Genomic DNA, 18657 nt, shown 5'->3' with positions numbered 1-18657 from the left:
CGACGTCGAAAGTCACTCGGCTAACGTCAAAAGGAGCAATAGATGTCTAGAGGAGCAACTAATGTCAAAAGGAACAACTTATGTCAAACGAAGCAACCGACGTCGAAAGTCACTCGGCTAACGTCAAAAGGAGCAATAGATGTCTAGAGGAGCAACTAATGTCAAAAGGAACAACTTATGTCAAACGAAGCAACCGACGTCGAAAGTCACTCGGCTAACGTCAAAAGGAGCAATAGATGTCTAGAGGAGCAACTAATGTCAAAAGGAACAACTTATGTCAAACGAAGCAACCGACGTCGAAAGTCACTCGGCTAACGTCAAAAGGAGCAATAGATGTCAAGAGGAGCAACTAATGTCAAAAGGAACAATTGAAGTCTAAAGAAACGAGGGGCGTCAAAAGGAGCAACCGACATCAAAAGCGGCAACTGTTCGAGGATCATTCAAAAGGCTGTATAAAAGCCATCTCAATGACTCGTTATATAAAATGTGGAACTAACAGAGCCTATTCTTTCCACTTTAACACACAATATTCCCGTCAATTCAAGATTACATGAACGACATGCACGAGTGAAAATACATCTATATTATTCGAGAAGATACGCGCGCGATTTATATCGAAAAGAGATGGATTTAGCTTGGTTTTAACGCATAGACTGATAAGGCGGGGCATTTTTGTATTACACGTTCTAACTTGAATTTTTCATTCAATTATTCGATATGAAAGACACGAGTTAGTTAAGAGATTGCCAGTTCTGGTAAGATAAATATAATAAAGCCGAAATTTGAAAGAAAATCGAAGAGGGATGCGAAGCCAAACATTCTGAGATACCAATAGACCCGGACTAATCTGAACAGAGCTGAAACAATTTTAATTGATGCATAAAAATACGTAAACTAAAGAAAATGGCGGACACGAATTAATGAGGCGAAGAATTCAATGGAATTTTAGGATTTAAATGTACCTTTCGGGACCCGGAAATAGTGTTTTGCACGCGAGCAGAGCATTACGGGTGCGAAACGTTTGACAATTTCTTAACGACCCTCTCCGGTTGATGCTTGTTTCATTCTTTCTATTTCATATTGTTCAATATTTTATAACGTTGCCATTTTTCAAAGCTTTATAGTATTATTTTGTAGACACAGGGATCGATGCAACCAAACAAGCAGGGCCCGGGAAATAGTTTTGCTGATCCCTTAGGTAAACTTTCTGGTCGTCACTGACAAGACTCGGCCTTCGAGTAGGTAAATTGAATAGAGCGCATTCATCCTCAGTAGCCGTTAAAAAAATATATGAATCATGGATTTTTCTGTGCAAAGCATTCTTGCTAAACCAAAGAGCTTAATAAAACTGATCTTAAATTCTATCAAACGAGAAACTCTGCTTGAGCTTCGAAACAATTATAGAAGAATGGGGCACAATGTTGTCTCGAAACCGTTTACCACAAGCTTAAAAGTTAAATCCTAGACAACTTTACTTGGGGGTGTTAGCGACCCTTTAGAGGGACGGGTTTCGGGTGAAACGATTTTACCAAGAAACTTTAGATCAGTTTTAAAATAAGAGTCACGTACAGTGTACTTATTAAAACCCCAACTCCTGGGTGAATGTACTTTTAAATCTACATAAACGTCAGGTCGTTTTCCCTTAAACGAATTAATACTGGCCAGGGGCATTAAATCAGGGTTGCAGTTAATTAACCTTCACGCCTTTAGTACTGAATAATTTGCTTTAAATTCCTGCAAAATGACTTTTTGTGATCGAAGAAATTACGGTTTTATTTTCGATCGATAAGCCATTTTGAAATCAATTAACTAAGCTGCTCCCGAACAGTCGATAAAACAACTTGCACTTTGTGAGTAATAAAATAGCTCATCAATACCCTCCAAAGGACCATAAACACTCCCGAATCCTCCTTCAGTTTCTCTTATCTATCAGTTACACAATCCACATCGCTTTAATGTGATTGGGGGTTTGGCCCCCAGTCCCCAATTGTTCCTTGCAAGAGGAATATTTATATTTCATATAGCAAACAAAATCCCCTTCCGCAGGTAGTAAACCAGCCTGAGGGGCAGAATCTTTAGGGGGGTTTTAATGCTACGAATATGGAGCGAATTTTGAAAGAAAACAGCCGTGGAGATGACAATACAAAAGGAAAATGAAAAGGGAGAGTCGAGTTATGAAATGTTTGCGGGGAAATAAATTTTCTATATTTCAGTGGGACATAGCATGAGTCTTAGCAACAAAGGGATGGTTGATTTTATCTGCTTTGGAAAAATTGCCAAAGCTAATTGCCTCAAATACGTGTCAATTTTTCCCCTCAAATGAAGTTCTTCAGATAGCGCATCAATCGAATTAAGAGTGCTCAGATGCTCTACCAAGCTCAAATTTTGTTGTTAAAAAAGTATTGGCTGTGTAATTGTAATATTTAACTTCCATTAAGCATACCGAAAGCTGTCATGTTCACTTTTTCCATTTCAATCGACACCAAATATATAGAACCAATAAATCATTTGAAACCCGTTAAGGTCTCGCTAGCAATTCTTATAGGGCCGAGGCCGTTAAATTCACGCATAAAATTCAAATTTAATTTCCTGTCAATCACTTTTCTAATAATTTATTACGGCCCCCACTAAATTATGCAGACGCTATCAGAAGTTACGGGGTTCCCAAAGCCCTTGGCGATTTAAGGGGCTTCTTGTTAAATCAAAACGCGGGAGGTCTAGCAAAGAAGACTTGAGTGTGCCTTTTTTGCATATACGTTATTTTAATTCTTAATTTAATAAAAAATTTAGTTTATTAAGAAAAATGTATTTTACTTTACTCTTTTGAACAGTCAGGAATGCTGAAAAGTGTTAAAGACAGCATGGACGAAAACGACAAAGAAGAGACGAAAAGGCGAATGCTGACTAGACAATTTGCTTTTAAGATTTTTCCTGTTTTAAAAATTTCATAGGAATTTCGTGTTTGCCGCGCTTTTTTCCCGCTCTCTAACGGAGGCTAAAGAACTTTCCAAATTTGTGATTTTCATTCTTAAATCATTTTTCCTTTTGCAAAATTTTGGAAATTTCGGAAAAAAGCTGTTTAAAATAAATAATCTTTTGCAATACAAAATTGATGTTTTATTCATTTCAATGTAATTAATGTCGTAATAACACAAAAATTTATTATTTAATTCGTCAAATATGCTCTGTTTACCACTAGATTTTGCTTGAAAACGTGACCTGCATAATTTATCATGACTTGAATTATCCAACGAACTATAGCAGATATTCATAAACCAAACTTGTTATGGAAGTAAACGTGTATTATTGGCAGAAATTAAAAAACAGCGCTATGCCCGAAATATTGCAACAATTTTCGGCCTTTTCCTGAATTTACAACAAATTATGAACTGACCTTTACGGACTTGGAAAAGCATTTTTAGGGATGTCCATTTTATGGCCCTTTCAAAATTTCAAACAATAGACACAAACGTGTCCTCGTATCTCGGAACCCGAAAGAGATTTTGCAGATTCGTTTTTGGATAGTCATAGAACACATTAACATGATTAATTTAACCAATTTTTAAGGTAATTGCTCAAACCTGTTCCTGAGATGTCATAATAAAATTTGACAGGTTGCAAGAAATAGATCGTAAATTTTTACAAAAATTCCATTTTTCAGTTTGGTGGAGTAATGTACGTTTTACGTTGATTCTGGATTCCTCAACTAATATCCTGAACCCTTGGAAAAGTGTTTTTCATTTTACAACCCCTTTAGAATGGTACAAAATAGACACCACTGTGACTTCATTTTCTTAAGCGCTTCTACCGCTCTTCGTATCTTAAAGTAAACCTCCTTCGGGATCTCCTGACCTAAATGTTATTTATATCGGCACTAATAAATATGTACTGCCATTAAATTATACATAGCCCGTACCATGAATATGTATAAATCAGGTATCTCAGAGTGTCTTAAAGTCACGTCGAGCTATCGATTTAGTGTTCGTGAAGAATTATTCTCTTAGGCTGGAGTCGGTCCGTAATCATGGGCTTAAAGGTAAAAAATGTATGAATGGGAGAAATTAATCGTGCAAAAACACCTGTTTGCCCCAGCTTTAAATCAACCATTTTTATGAGGTTGGGAACACTGCTTTATGGCCCACGTGTGCCTGATGCATTTCATCTGTATGCAGTTCCTGTATGCTAAATTTAACGTTTGTTACAGCTGTAACTGATCAGTCATCGCTGTTGGTGAACCCAAAATTGTTATTTCAATTAAAGGCGGCAATTATTCATTTGCATGCACGAGGGAAAAATAGAAACATAAATTGCAAGTCTGAGGGAAAGACGTAGCTTCCAATTTACCTGTGTGAAAGCAGGTATTTACCCACTCTCGTATTCTCCCAGTTTTTTCTGCATCCCTTTTAAAAATGGCTCCAATTCATATGAGAAAATAGAGAGAGATGCAAGCCTGACAAATTTAAAAGGGCTTTGCTTCCATGTGTTATATCTATTTATAATGGATGTACTCCATAGGTATCACCGGCAGCATTTCCATTAAGGTCATGTTAGGCATTGCTTAAAAGCCTTTGCTTGTTTGCCTATATCGTATAACTCTACTGTGGGGTAAATTAACGGCCCATATACAACAAGAGAAGTGGGGAACTCCCTTCTAAAAGGATTAAAATGTTTCCTTTAAGCTATTGTATTTCGGAGGTTCAACATTGAGGGCCAATAAGCGCTCCATCTGGTTGATTTTGGGACCGATATACGTAAAAGATATTCTTTCCGCGATAAGTGGATTAACTGATACAAATAGTTAGACTTACATTAAAGAGCTTAAATTCTCTGGTATCTCACCACGTCAGGTTTCTGAGCCTCTAAGCCAAGGGCTATATTTCTTTAGGCCCCCACTGTACTCGAGGCTTAAACTTTCCGATCGTGAAAGTTAATGAGCGATTTTACTACTGAGCGGTTTTCCTTCTTCCTCAATGATGAGATCATTAAAAATTTAAGTAAAAAACTCCCCCGTTTAGGAGGATATCTGAAATAATGTATTCAGCGACAGCCACCAATCATGGTTCCCTTCTTTTGAATTGAAACAGGAGGCTATTCGCAGCCAGCTCCATTAAGCCCATGTCCCATAAATAATACCCATTCAAATTGAAATCGACGTTTATACATGGGCGACCTTCAAAAACCCATTGAGTTGTTAACAACAGGGGATAGTGTCATCGAAGTGTGCACAATGAGGGTGTGTTTTTAATAGAGAATTGTTGGAGGGATATTGCGGGAAAAGATTTATATTTTGAAAGATATACAGGGTGTCCCAAATTATAGTTTGCCTCACCTTAAGGCTGTAATTGGAATTTGTCAAATGTCAAAAGTTGCCGGTCAAATGTGACAGGTTCAGCACCATTTTGGATTTTTCCTCTAACAGTTTTCGAAATATTTGCCTCAAAGGGTCTTTATGTATAGGATGTAGAAGTTTTTGTTTTAAAATTTTTGATAACCTTTTTTGCACCACCTCGTCTGTTTAAAGTTATATTCCACCTGCCTTCATCCCATAACTTTTTTCCGGAGCACACACGTGAGAAGGAAGGAAATTCCGCGATTTAAAAGGAACTTAATTTATTCAAATTTCTTTAGAGGAAACGCGTTGCTGAAGGCAGCCTGCATGCACCTGCAGATAGTGATTTTACAGTCAGTTTACCTAACAATAAAGAAAATTTTTATGCATTCATTTCACAAGTTGATTTTGACTGACATTTCAAAACCAAATCTCACATTTTCACTGATTTCATTTACACGTTAAATAAACCAATTCTCTGGTTTACGTGGTGGTTATTTATATATATAAACGTTAAAAAGTCCAAAAATTCATTTTAAGGTAAAAGGTAATAAAAATGTAAGAACCAACAGCCTACAAGTAGAAAATAAAGAAATTCTACGACTTCACGAAAAGTTGCGAAGTGAAATTCCATGGGGATTTGAAAGATACTAAAGAGGGCACTTTCGGAACAATCCCAGTAAAACCTAACGTTCAAATTAAAAATTTTATGTGCGAGAATACAGAAATTACGTAGAGACTTTGCGGTAAATTGTAAATACGGAAATTCCGTAGAGGTTTTATTCAACTTAAAAAGGATAGACTCTGGAAAATTCCTAATAAATCCAGAATTCTAGCAAATTATCTATTTGTGAGCACGAAGATGTTATTCCATTGAATGGGTACCTTTGTGGCAAAGCCCTATGAATATAAAGGAATTTCATAGGGAATTTAACAACTAAAATAATAATATGATTAGCAGGGAATGGTATAGAGAGAGCCACACTCTTTCACTTGAAAGTACTATTTTTGAGTAATTTTTAGTTGAAATTAAAGAGATATTGTAAATGTTTTAGATACACATAAAATATTTCATCAGAAATCTGGCGTACAGCTAAATTCTTATATCTTTATTTAACCAGTATTTCCAAGGGTGGCCGAGATATTTAAAAGTTAAGAGTCAAATTTCGCACAGTATGCCCATAGAAATAAATTTTAATTTGTATGTTCAGATAAATTAATATAATAAATTAATAGAATAATTAATGGATTAATCGATAGAATTTACAGAATTGTAGAATTAATCAATCTAGTCTCAGTAAATTATAATTGTTTCTCACACCTGGTCAATGGGTGCTCGACAAAACTCCATGTCATTTTCCCTATTACACACGTAGGTAATATTTATTTCACAAATTCCCCTATACTTAACCTTTACGAATGGCACCTAGTCATTATCTAAAATAGGCACAAATATGACCTTAATGGAACCCAATTTGATGAAAATGGGTCATCATCGAGCTCAAAAGTATAATTTCGGTGCTGACTGGTTTATAAACATTTTACAAATTCCTCTTGCGTGACTCGTTTCATTTGATCACGTAAACCTGTCGTTTTTTCAAGAACTCTAATTGACTTGTAGGAACATAATGCCGTCGAGTAACAGGTTATTTCACCGTTTCCGGTAAAAGCTACAAAGTGAAATTGAGAACTTTAAACAATGTGAGAACATTAGGAAATCGATAACAGATTACAAGAAAATTTCCGGGTGAAATTCGATATAAATTATGTTATCAAAATTATAAAAGAACTATGTAAACGCCCGAACCGTTTACAGGTGTTCGTGAAGGGAATAGATTGCAGGTAAGGGCTTTCTTGCGTGAAGTAATTAATAACTTACTTGAGTGGATACTTGACAGGAATCCTCATTAATACCATCAATCTCCTCCACGACCACCACAAAGAAATCCTGGGCATTTAATTCCAGTAATGCGATAGTTTGCATAAGACATAAAGTTAACTGTGGGTATGAGAGGGAGCAAATTGCCCATGCAATTACTGCATGTATAAATATAGAAGCAGGTTGAATTAGTTATGACGTAGAAAGCCACGCGATATCGGTTGAAAGTCTCCACCAACAACGTCCAAAACAGTTATTAATTAAATTAGAAATAAAAATTATGTAATAAGTCGCAGAGTATCGGAGCGACGATGGAGAAGAGTTTTACAATTTTGTAGGTGTATGCGAATTAATTTCATTTTCTCTCTTTGTGCAAACCACTAAGAGCTGCTCTGCAATTAAAGTAGAAGATAAATCTAATCCCACAGTTAACAAAATTTCCCAAAACGAAACTTTCTGCAGTTCAGCTGCCGCCCATAAATCGAGCAAACGTGCAGAATAAGAAGGCAAGTTAATTTCCCTCGTTCATCTCACGAACTACTGAAACAGATGTTACCAGCGCTGGATCATCGCAACTGTTCCGATTTAAAGACAAATCTGCACGTGTATTAAAATTCATTCTTCCTCTATATCTCTATCATAAAACAAGAAGCATGGCAAGTAAACATATGTGACCCCCTTTTCGTTCCGCAATCAATAACTCCAACAAACCATTTATCAACAACCAGTGTATTCCTTGGAATAATTAAACCGCAGAGAGTTAGCAACACCCAAACGAAAACAAAACAGCATCCTCGAGACGAGAAACAATTGACGGTCCGAGCGTGGGGTAACGGAAAACAAAGGCGCAACGATGTCGCTGTTTGGTCGCGTGAGCCGCCGCCGCGTTCGCCGATTCGCAACTGTCTAGGGCACCATGGCACACTACCACTTGTGGCGCGATTTTTCTGGGCTGGAAGGGGTGGAGCGGGGGGAGCGAAGCGTGCAACACGCACTCTTTAGTGAAGAAGTCGGGCGCGGGGTAAATTTTGAGTTACGTCTGTTTTTCCTTTTCCTTTGTGTATGCGTGTGTGTCGTAGATGGAATACTGCAGATCTTTTGAATTTCGGGAGATGAAAAGCCTATGAGAATTAGGGAAATGAAACGGTCTGTTATGGAGGCCAAAGCTCAGGCCCGGCTTCAGGCGTCCATAAGCATACATGAAGTCATATTTACATAACCATAGAGAGGAAGCAGGCGACGTCATTTGGTGGTCATTTTACACGTCTTTATCAAGTCACTTGACCACGTTAAATTTTACGAAAAGTAACGAAACCGCAATGTATTTTTATCATCGCATTACTACCTGACCCGTTATTTCTGATTAAAATAACGCGTCCCAGATTCTCTGTTTGTGGTGACGAAATCAAATAAATTCTATGTCAGCTGAGAGGAATCTGCTAAAAAGACAAAACCACAAAAGATTTTTAAAAAATTCTGAACGAAAGGAGTGAAAAAGATGGACATAGGAAATTGTCTATTCAAAGTCAAAGACCACTTAAAAATTCCATTCGCGAAAGTATATAAAATTCATAGAAACTTTAACAAGGTTTTATGGAAAGTTGTAGTGATAAAACGACTTGATAATAAAGAAAATGGGAAGGAAATTTAGTTTCAATACATTTGACATTTATTCTGAAAGTACCTGAATAACAGTACCTGCATTCCACCATTCTAAATTGCGAATATGTTCTGAGAGATGAATCCATAAGAATATGAAAATGGCCAAAAAGTTTATTTCTCAAAGAACTGTGCGTGAAAGGTTCTATGAGTAAAAAGGAGGGAAATTCCATAGGGATTTTAACAGGGTTTACAAGGACTTTAACAAGAATTAAACTCTCACTTAGATTCAAATTTCATTCTAACTTTATGCGAAAATATTAAGCAGTTTCATATGTACACTAATCTGCTTAAAGCCCTATAACATTATTATTTTAAACAGAAACAGTATGTTTGGGTCAAAATTTCTATGGACGCTGTTATGGAAATTCCATAGGGATCTTAATAGAGAATTACCAGACGAATTAGCTTAGCTTAAGATGGGTTCTTTAATGTACTGCTCAAGTAACTTGCGGGTCAAGTTTCTGTAGCCATACTTTAACTGCTGATTAAGTTTTAACATCAATTTGGAAAATACGAGTGCTTTGTTTGGCAAATTATTGTTAACTGAGAGCTGTCATTCTCAAACTGGATGTTGAAGAACTGGTCCTTAGTCACGTGTCAGCATTGACAGTTACAATTAAGGATTTTTTTAGTTTCTTAATGACTTTAACAGTGAAAAAGCACCTGCATGTACCTGTTGCCCATGTATTCTTCGAATATGTAAATGATAAATTCAAATTGGCTGAAATTGGGAAGCAAAAAAGGAGTTCCGATTCGGCTTTAATAAGAAGATTCTCGGTATTATACAAAATTGGGTGTGTTGTTTACTCTCTCTCATGATGTGATCTGCGTCATTTCATATCGTGCTGAAATGCCGACTTTCCAGGGGTTTGAATAGCAAATTTCATGAGAAATAAAAAAAAATTTAAGTACTTTTTAATATTTCTTAACACTAATGTAACCCTGAAAGAGACAAAAAAACCATCAGCGAAGCTTATTAAGCCAGAATTTCCAGGAATTTCCAGTCTAAGAATACTTCTACTCTTCTTAAATTGTTTCTGGCTCACGAGGTCCTGAGGATTTTTCATTATTGAAATATAATTGCTCGACATGCAGCATTGGTCTTTATTCTTAAACATTTAAAATTTATGGCTTTCCAGCGTCTGCACATTATATGAGAATAATTAGGTTAGGAATTGGATCTAAAGTCTGTGAAATTAGATTCCGAACGCCCTGAACGTACTGGCTCACGCCATCAAGGTACAAGAAGCTTAATGCTGTTTACGAGACTAGTTAAATTTCCATGAATGCGATAAAAGTACATAGCTAAAAATCGTATCCGCTTAACATGGATTAGTCTACGTTGACTAATCCAGAGTCTCCTTTCGCGTTTTAGCTACCTCCGGCATATATTAAGATAAGAAGCTTTTCGAAGCTTTTTCAAGTAATTGTTTTCACGATGAATTTTCGAGCCTACAAACGTCTTCGATGAAAGGAAAAATTATTGGTCTAGACACGACAAAAGAAACATTTTTCACTTCGGTAATATCAGGAAAGTATTTCTGGCAGACAATTTTCGGTTTAATCTCGGCTGCTGCTGCCTGCAAGCTATAAAAGAACAATAAAAACCTTTTTTGCGCTCAGTTTTTTCATGGCCCCCACAATGATTTTTAGTGTGGTTTAATTTGCTTTTTGCGCAAACATTTCGATCAATCTTCGTACTTACGGTTGCGTCGTTTGGAGAAAACTTACCTGAAACAAACAGAAAATTATATTACATGTACTAACAGCTTCTTTTGCATAATTTATCAGGCAGGTCCCAATTTCAACTTGAAGTTTGTATATTAAATTTAATGGGAAATTGAAAACTTTTTCAGCTAAATTTTTCCGTTCTAAAGTTTGAAGCGATAAAGTTGAGGCATCTCTGGCAAGTTAAGTCCAACTTTTAAATGCCAGAATGACTTATAATACTAAAGCGACATTTGCCCTTAAATTGCATTTTAATCACTTGATGTAGCTTACTGGAATCCGGAAAGAAACACAGAGAAAATCGCTTTTATTATGGCTTTAATCAAATTAGTCGATCCGCCTGGAAAATGTATTGAATCTCTGTACAAACACTGATGGGATAGACTCTCAAGCCAAATAAGAAAAAAAAATACCGACAATAGCGAAATAAATATTTGCGAGCATTTTTGTTTGTTAAATAAAGGAAATTAGATGAAATTTGTATGGTAAGTTTTAAGGCGAATTTTTAACTTTCATCTAATCCCAATCTAAATATTTACTTTAAATGTTCGAGGTAATGTAGTACAAATCAAGATGTTTCGGATTAATTCCATTATTAACCTTTAATGCTGAATAAAAGATATAAATTTCATATTCAATAACTTCTAATTCGTTGTTTTTTATTGATAATTCGCGGTTCTAGATAACTTAATAGCAATTTGTAGTGCATTATCTTCTAAGTGTTACAAGACAAATGCACCGAACTTTGAGGAGATAATGATAACAGTATCTCATTCCCAATCTCGGTCTTCCAGGCAGTGAATCATTGCAATTGGGTCACAACTCGCTCACATGGGTCAGTGCGCATTAATGATGAATTACCCTCGGTTAATTTTCCTATCGAATTATGGACAGTGAAGAAGCTATCTAAATTAGTGTTGGTTCTGATGGTACATTGGTCTCTCCTTTTAATATATTTACAAATGTTCGGCCAGTTACAAATTACTAAAAAAGAATATCAACTAAATTCTTTAGTATCTGCAAGACTTTCCGGGATGCGATCGATTCCTTGGAGATTTATGAACATTCCTTCCGAACAGGACTGTTTGAGTTATTTAAATTTACGGGCAGAATAGCACATTTCCATGTAATGTACTTATGACGTAGACCTTAAGTTAACATTTCTCTGAAGAAATCTACTCAGCATCTCCAATTATTCACATCTGCAAATTACCGTGTTTTGTCACAAAATTTAGTTGAGATTAATTTAAGTTAGTTCGGGTTACCAACTTTTTTAATAACCTGATTGCTGATAAACTGATGCTCTAGGTCTTTCACTCATACTCCCATGCAATAAACTATATCGCTAACCACCATCATTTGTCGCGGCTGTCCGCAGCAATTTACCATTACAGAGTTAATATATTAGATATTAATCCCATCAAGCTTCACGTTATGCCACCTGCGGTTGGCCCTGAAGCCATCTATTTCGATGGCATTCTGTCTAAAGTCTTTAACGAAGTATTTGCTACACAATGAACGTGCTACAAAAACCTTCTGAGACTTTAATGAATAGCAATCTTAACAATATAGGCTTTACCTATAGATCGATGAGGGTCGAGAATTTTATAACAATTATTAAATTTTTACCGCGTTCTAGGTTCTTATCAATTCTCCCAATGTGAAATGTTCAAATTGGCTTCGAACCTGAACGAAAACTCCACTTGGCACCAATCGTAAACGATGTAACCGAGTTATAAATTCCACATGCAAATTGATTTGATGGGAGTCGAGAGTCTACAGCTTTACGAATTGGCGCCTCCATTTATCAAATTCGCAGCGTGTATCTCGCGATAATCTGATTTCGGTACATTTCAATTTTGGGCTTCGTTTTCCCCGCTTGTTCGAAATGAATTGGAGGTTCCTGTCACAACATCTTACATTAAAATTTCTCCTCGTAATTCCGGAAAATGTCTCTACGGGAATTAGCACTTCCCAGAGTACTGGCAACAGGTTACACTCAAAGTTCTTTTTCAGTTTTATCCCAATGAGTGTTATGGACTAAAATTCGCTTCACGGCCGCAATTTCACGAGCCTCGTTTAATTGCGATTAGTGTGGCAGGTATGACATAAATTTATAAAATGAAGCGTTAAAAGGAAATAGAAGCGTGAGTACTACGTTGCTATGGTAACATCGACCCCTTTTGCCTGGGCCTCGATGCTCATGCAACCGATCCCCATTTTCAAGGGAATAACCATCGATGTACTGGATTTGAGGATAAAGAGCTATAAACCTTGTACGGAGAACTATATCACTTTTATGTTTACTTGAAATTAACTTGCGCAGGGAAATCGTGAGTTTGTAACATGACAGAGAAACCTTCCTCTCTGATGATAATGTCAATTAATGCAGCAAAAGGTTTTGATATTTTATGCCTTCAACCTTCTCAAGATCACTAAATTAAAGGTTTCGTGATTAAGAGAGATAGAACTAGATGTTTACAACAGATTCCCTTTGATGTCATATCTTGTTTTTTTTTTTAATGGAGAAGCCGTTGATTACACTTCTCTTGTTGAAGGAAACGGGATGAATCTCATATATTTTACCATGAATTTCATTATTATTAAAACCTGTTATTAGTGTCTGTTAGAAATCTACATAAAAACTCCTTCATGAATATTGTGTGCCAGAAACAAAATCATTGGTATTTTTCAATGGAGCAGTGTATAATACATTATACATTTGTAAATAGATATGGGATTTGTGTGACTTCTCGCTTAATGTCTTGTTTAGGTTCATAAGCTCATAAATAACAAATTTTTGGACTGATCGTTCGGATGGTTTTGAGGAACCATTATCTGTCAAAATAAGCGCCTAATATGTTTTTTAGGTTAATAAAAAAATTTAGTTAATTTTGTTGCTTTTTAATTACTTGGTTTATAGGGTGTTTCAGATTAGTTCAGGATACCTTCTCAAATCCAGAAAATTTCCTGGTATTTTAACAAATGTTGTATTCCTAGAAAAGAAGTTCCAAAAAGATTTTCAAATCCTTCGAAACGTTCCAAACATCCATTGGCGTTCGAAAACAAGAACTTTCTTTGAAAAGTCATCAAAAGAAGCCTCTTATATCGAAATAACGTGTCATGTATGTTTTCAAGTCTGAAAATCGTAGGAAATTTCCTGGAAATCTATTTTGTTTCAAATTGTTAGAGGGGGTTCCCAAAAAATTTATGAGTAGAGATCACTTTCCTGAAATTCTGAAACTTGAAAATTGAAATGAAATAGTTCGGGACCCTCTTGAAATACTTCTAGATCCTCTTAGAATTTCGAAACTTGATTTTTTTTTAATTTCCAGAACAAAGTTTTCAAGATTTTTATGAATAGAACCAAAATTTTCTTTTATTTTTGACATCTTTAAAAATTAGAACCCCTGCTTTAACAGTTTAGCCGCGTCATAATTGAAATGTTTTCACTTTGAAATGACCAACAAAAAATTGTCATATAAATATTTTTTTCTAACTAGTGAGAAAAGCGACAGTTTTTTGCACGCAATTGTTATGAGCAACTTTTAATATAAATCAATAACAATATTTTTTCTACTACCGCGATTAAATAGACACACTTTTTTGTTTTTTATTTAATTTTTAAATAACTTTGAAAACTTCTTAATTTTAGTATAAAACTTAAAATTACAGCATAATCCTAAAATTTATCTATCTATAGCCGTATGAGAAAATTGATGATATCTAATAAAACTATAGAAATAAGGAAAGAGTGTAAAATTCATACCGACAAAAAATCCAGCACGAGTGCAGTAAAAAAAATTTCGCACGCTTTCCGGTGCGGGAAAGAACAAATTAACAACAGTAGCAGAAAAATTCTCAATTAGTGCACCCAACTCATAGCAAGCTTAACTGGTTGGTGGGGTAATGGAAGTGAAAACCCAAATTTCAGCAAAACCCGAATTTTACAACTTTTAAATAAAAAATAGCAGTAAAGCTCAGGAAGTTAAGAAAAGATATTAGATCGATGGTTACACCCGATACGCAATGTCGATTTAAAAAGCATTGAGATGGTGCTACGCGTTTCGAATTTTTATTGTTAACAAATAATCCGATTCCCTCAGGCTATTCTGATAGTTTGATTGGCACAAGGAAAGGGCATTAGAGGGCAGCGAAAAAAGTCCCATTTGCCCGTCCGAAGCGATTCAGCCCGGAAAAAGGATTGAAGGGAAAAAATTTCCAATAATGCTTTTTAAAGGTTTAGTGGTAGCAAAAGAATTTACAAAAAAAATTGAAGTATTAGCGGGGTAACGAATGGAGTGAAATGTTGAGTTAACTGGGGATAATATTTGAAACAAGGCGCTTGTGATGGTAAATACGCCCACGGGTGCAAATTAGGGCTAAAGTCTAAAGTTCGTGCGGCACATTTAATTAAAAGCTAATGGGGGAAGGTGTAATAATAGATATTATACTCCTTGTTAGCTAAAAGCCTCTTTAGTATTAGTAGTGCGCTTTTTATTTCACAACGCAGTCATTAATGCTAATTAGTACTAATTTGATTCACATGAAGTTCGGTTTACTTCAGAGCTTTCTAAGCTACAAAAATGTAATTTGAGTTACTGCACAAAGTCTTCGAATCCCTTAAATTGTACCAAGATCCTTTTAAGAATTTTCTACAATTTTTTTAAGGCCTTAACACGTTTTCGCTTGACTGATTACAAGTAGTAATTGAATAAACGTTCCCCAAATTTTCCTTCTAGACCTCAATTTATCGATTGGATTATCTAAAAATCTCCCGGATTTTTTTGTGTTTATTTGAAGCTTTGCAATGTACGAGTAACGTCTTGCTTTATCCGTCCGAAAGACAATTTATCAAGCTCCAGCAAGCTTTGGACGTCGGGGTCAAGCCAAGCGGTTTTGGTACTAAACATATCCCTAAAATCTATTAGACTAAAACTGGTGGAATTTCTTGACCGGAAGGTCGCCATGTATTAGTGTCTCTATGACATGCTTTTGTCGTAACAGATGCGTCGCGCGCTGGCGCAATCGGCGTGCCACATGGTGACATGGCTCCCTCCAATATCGCCGCCATGGCCGAGTGTCCCATTTGCCAAAAGCAGGCATCACAACAGTAGAAAACTATGCCAGATCCTGTTATTGTGGGTCATTGGCGATATTAATATGGAAGATTATTATTTTTTTAAACATTTATTGCAATTATTATGCTCAAGCGAAGAAAAGTAATTGTTTTTATACTACTTTTCTTATTGTGCTAACTATAACATGCTATTTATTATGATGGTATAAACATTAAATATTTGCCTACTGTCAGTACACAAGTTTTTGGTATCTTATGGCTGTTTACTCCAACATAGAATGAACCGACATGCATTTCATGTATGCTCGTGTTAATGGCATTATCATCAAAGCGCGACGCCTTTATGCTGAAACTCATTTAATCGCCAGATTCTTTCGCATCGTTTGTTGAGAACAATTCACCAAAGATTACGTGATACCGGTTCATTGAGCAAATAATAGTACTTGTCCGGAAAATCAAAGTTGGTACCTACTCCTAGAGTAGAAGAAGTGGTTCGAGGTCAGCAAATGCAAACCAAAAGCAAAGGTAACAAATATGGTTTTAACAAAATGATGATTCAGCTAATTTTTCGTTTGACGTTAGAGAGCATTTGCACCAAAGATGTTTTTGTAGATTGATAAGAGGGACGGGCTTGTATTACGACCTGCAAGATCGCCTGATTTAAACCCTCTAGAATAATTGTTTTGGGGATATTCGCAAACATTGGTCTATGTTACTCCTGTAAATTGGCTCGAGAAGCTGCAGCTGCGAATTAATCAAAAATACTAATAAATTTTGAGCCAATGAGGTGGTTTTAGAAAGAGTTCGAATATCCTTCAGACAAAGATGTCGTGCCTGCTTCGAAGTCGAGGTAGGGGAATTTGAACGCTACATGTAACTTTATTTTTTGTTTTTGCTGGAAGCTTATTTCGTTTATTTTTACATAATAAATAAGTAATAAATAATTGCTAATAAGTGTTTCAAAAAAGGTTAAACTTTCATATCCACGAAACCGTTATTTTGCGGGCCCATGTTTATTAAGAATTTTTTGATTATTTTGGTACATTCTATTACTTGTTAATATTTTACCTTATTTTTTTATTATCTTGTATAGTAAAAGCCAGACGCATAACCAATTCAACCATGTCTGTGATGCATAGAATCACATTGATATAGATTGAAAAGTTATCATAAGTTTGTGTAGGCCTCACATGCACCAAAATATTTGGGAATTGCACTTACTCCGTCGTTTTTATCTCTATCAAATATCAAAAGCGTAAAAAGTTTAAGGGTATTTATGAGCTAAAGGAATGAAATTCGATTTGCGAAGAGTGAAAATATTCAGCAAATTTTGAGTTTTCTGTTATACAAATTTTCTGAGATACCTGTTACTAGTCAGAGAGTAGCAAATATTAAAGGGTTTATGAGAGATAGGAATTTAATACTAATAGATAGTCACCTCCATTAGCGTAGCTATCATACAGAACTGAATTTTTGAAATTTGTGACTTTTTCTAGAGATCAATGCATAAATGCAAATGATAGAAGTCAGCAGCGTATGGAAAATACAGGTTTTTACGAGCGGAAACACATTTCTTGTTCAGTTTCAAGAAGAATCTTGAAGTAATCTGTGGTTTCTAAGGAAAAATAGCCGATTACTTAAACTGCTGAGCAATATACATTTAATTCTAATCAGTTTATGTTACTTCGAATTGCCGGACTTATAAGGAATTCACCAAGATCATTCATCACTGCCGGTATAAATCAATTTAAATTCTATTAAAATGATAAAAGTCCCTTTAAGCCGTTTTAAGCTGGATGAAAAACCCAAATCGGACTAAATAAAATCCACTCTCTTCCAGGCAATTTATTCTCCTACAGGCCAATTTCACTCACTAGCGTCAAAATTTCTTTTAAATCGACATAAAAGTCTCTCAAAATCTAAAAAAAAAGTGCACGCTAAGTTTGGAAATTTCTCAATAATACCGAGAATAGAATGTAGTTCAAGAACACTTCAATTCTTCATTCTGAAACGATGTGCCAAATCAGCTCAACCTACTTTAAATCCGATGATTAAATGGACGCTAATAAGCTATCGTTTTGATCGATCGCTCGTCCTTATCAAGCATCGAATTAAAGTTAATCCCTAAGTTAAATCGTCCAACTAATTTAATCCTCTGTTTAATCGATGCTTCGATTAAATATCCGTTAAGGCTTGAAAATGTTTGTTATCAAGTCAAGTTCAGATAGAGAGAAATGATGTCAGTTCAAGTATTTATTAGACAATTAAGTGCAGTTTTGCGGATATTTTAAAGAAATGTCCAGCTTTGATGTGACGTGACGAAAAGCACCAGCAACTCTCTCTAGTGGAAAACTCGAAAAACACATGGGATATATTTTTCCTGTCTGGAAATGGATGGCGTATCAGATGCGATGGATCAGAAGGTGGAAAAGCGACGGTGGAAAATCAATTTATAAAAGTTTGTACGGTGTCTCGAAAGATGGCGCTACAGGATTTGATACAAGTGATAGTAAACTTTTTTTACTAACAATACAAAATTTTGCACTTATTTATGAGATTAAAAAAAATGGGTAAAACCCTCTTTGGAGGCTCAAAAATATAAATTTTGGAACAAAAAGGTTAATTCTGGATTCTGGAAGGAGGCCAGCAGAGCCTTTAAGAACTTGGTTGTTCTTGTTGAATGCGAGGAAAAATTTATAATTTATTTTCTATTCCCTGGCAATCATTACTTCTGAAAGCAATCTTTAAGACTAAGCGCATTCCTTATATCACCAGTTCCGGTTTTCCCACGGAAACTACCCACGTGGGTGGTTATTCTGCAATCAACTTGCTAGCGCAAAATAATTTTGATTCTATGTTAAAATCTACTTTTGGAAGTATAAAATAGCTAAAATGGATCACACATTCGGTAGAAAAAAAACACAGCTTCAGAATTTTGAAAATTGAAAAAATTCGCGAAAGTGTTAGAGGTAAGTATTT

The 18657-nt window shown here is 35.6% G+C and overlaps 1 protein-coding gene across 17 annotated transcripts in view; it reads right to left on the bottom strand.

Moving 5' to 3' along the window:
• The window catches only part of Syt7 (Synaptotagmin 7), a 311069-nt gene that overhangs the window by 84628 nt on the left and 207784 nt on the right, over positions 1-18657 (bottom strand). For 2 of the 17 annotated variants that reach the window (XM_066292683.1, XM_066292686.1), the window contains exon 1: positions 7920-8103. The exons of 14 other annotated variants lie outside the window; for them this stretch is intronic. The gene's annotated coding sequence lies outside the window, so the exon portion shown is untranslated. Of the gene's footprint in view, positions 1-7208; positions 7292-7919; positions 8104-18657 lie in introns of those variants that run through there. One more of the 17 variants, XM_066292684.1, reaches the window with a different exon arrangement.

The sequence above is a fragment of the Euwallacea fornicatus genome, chromosome 18 (genome assembly GCF_040115645.1).
Source record: "Euwallacea fornicatus isolate EFF26 chromosome 18, ASM4011564v1, whole genome shotgun sequence".
NCBI lineage: Eukaryota > Metazoa > Arthropoda > Insecta > Coleoptera > Curculionidae > Euwallacea > Euwallacea fornicatus.
This window is presented reverse-complemented; position numbering and strand designations above follow the sequence as displayed.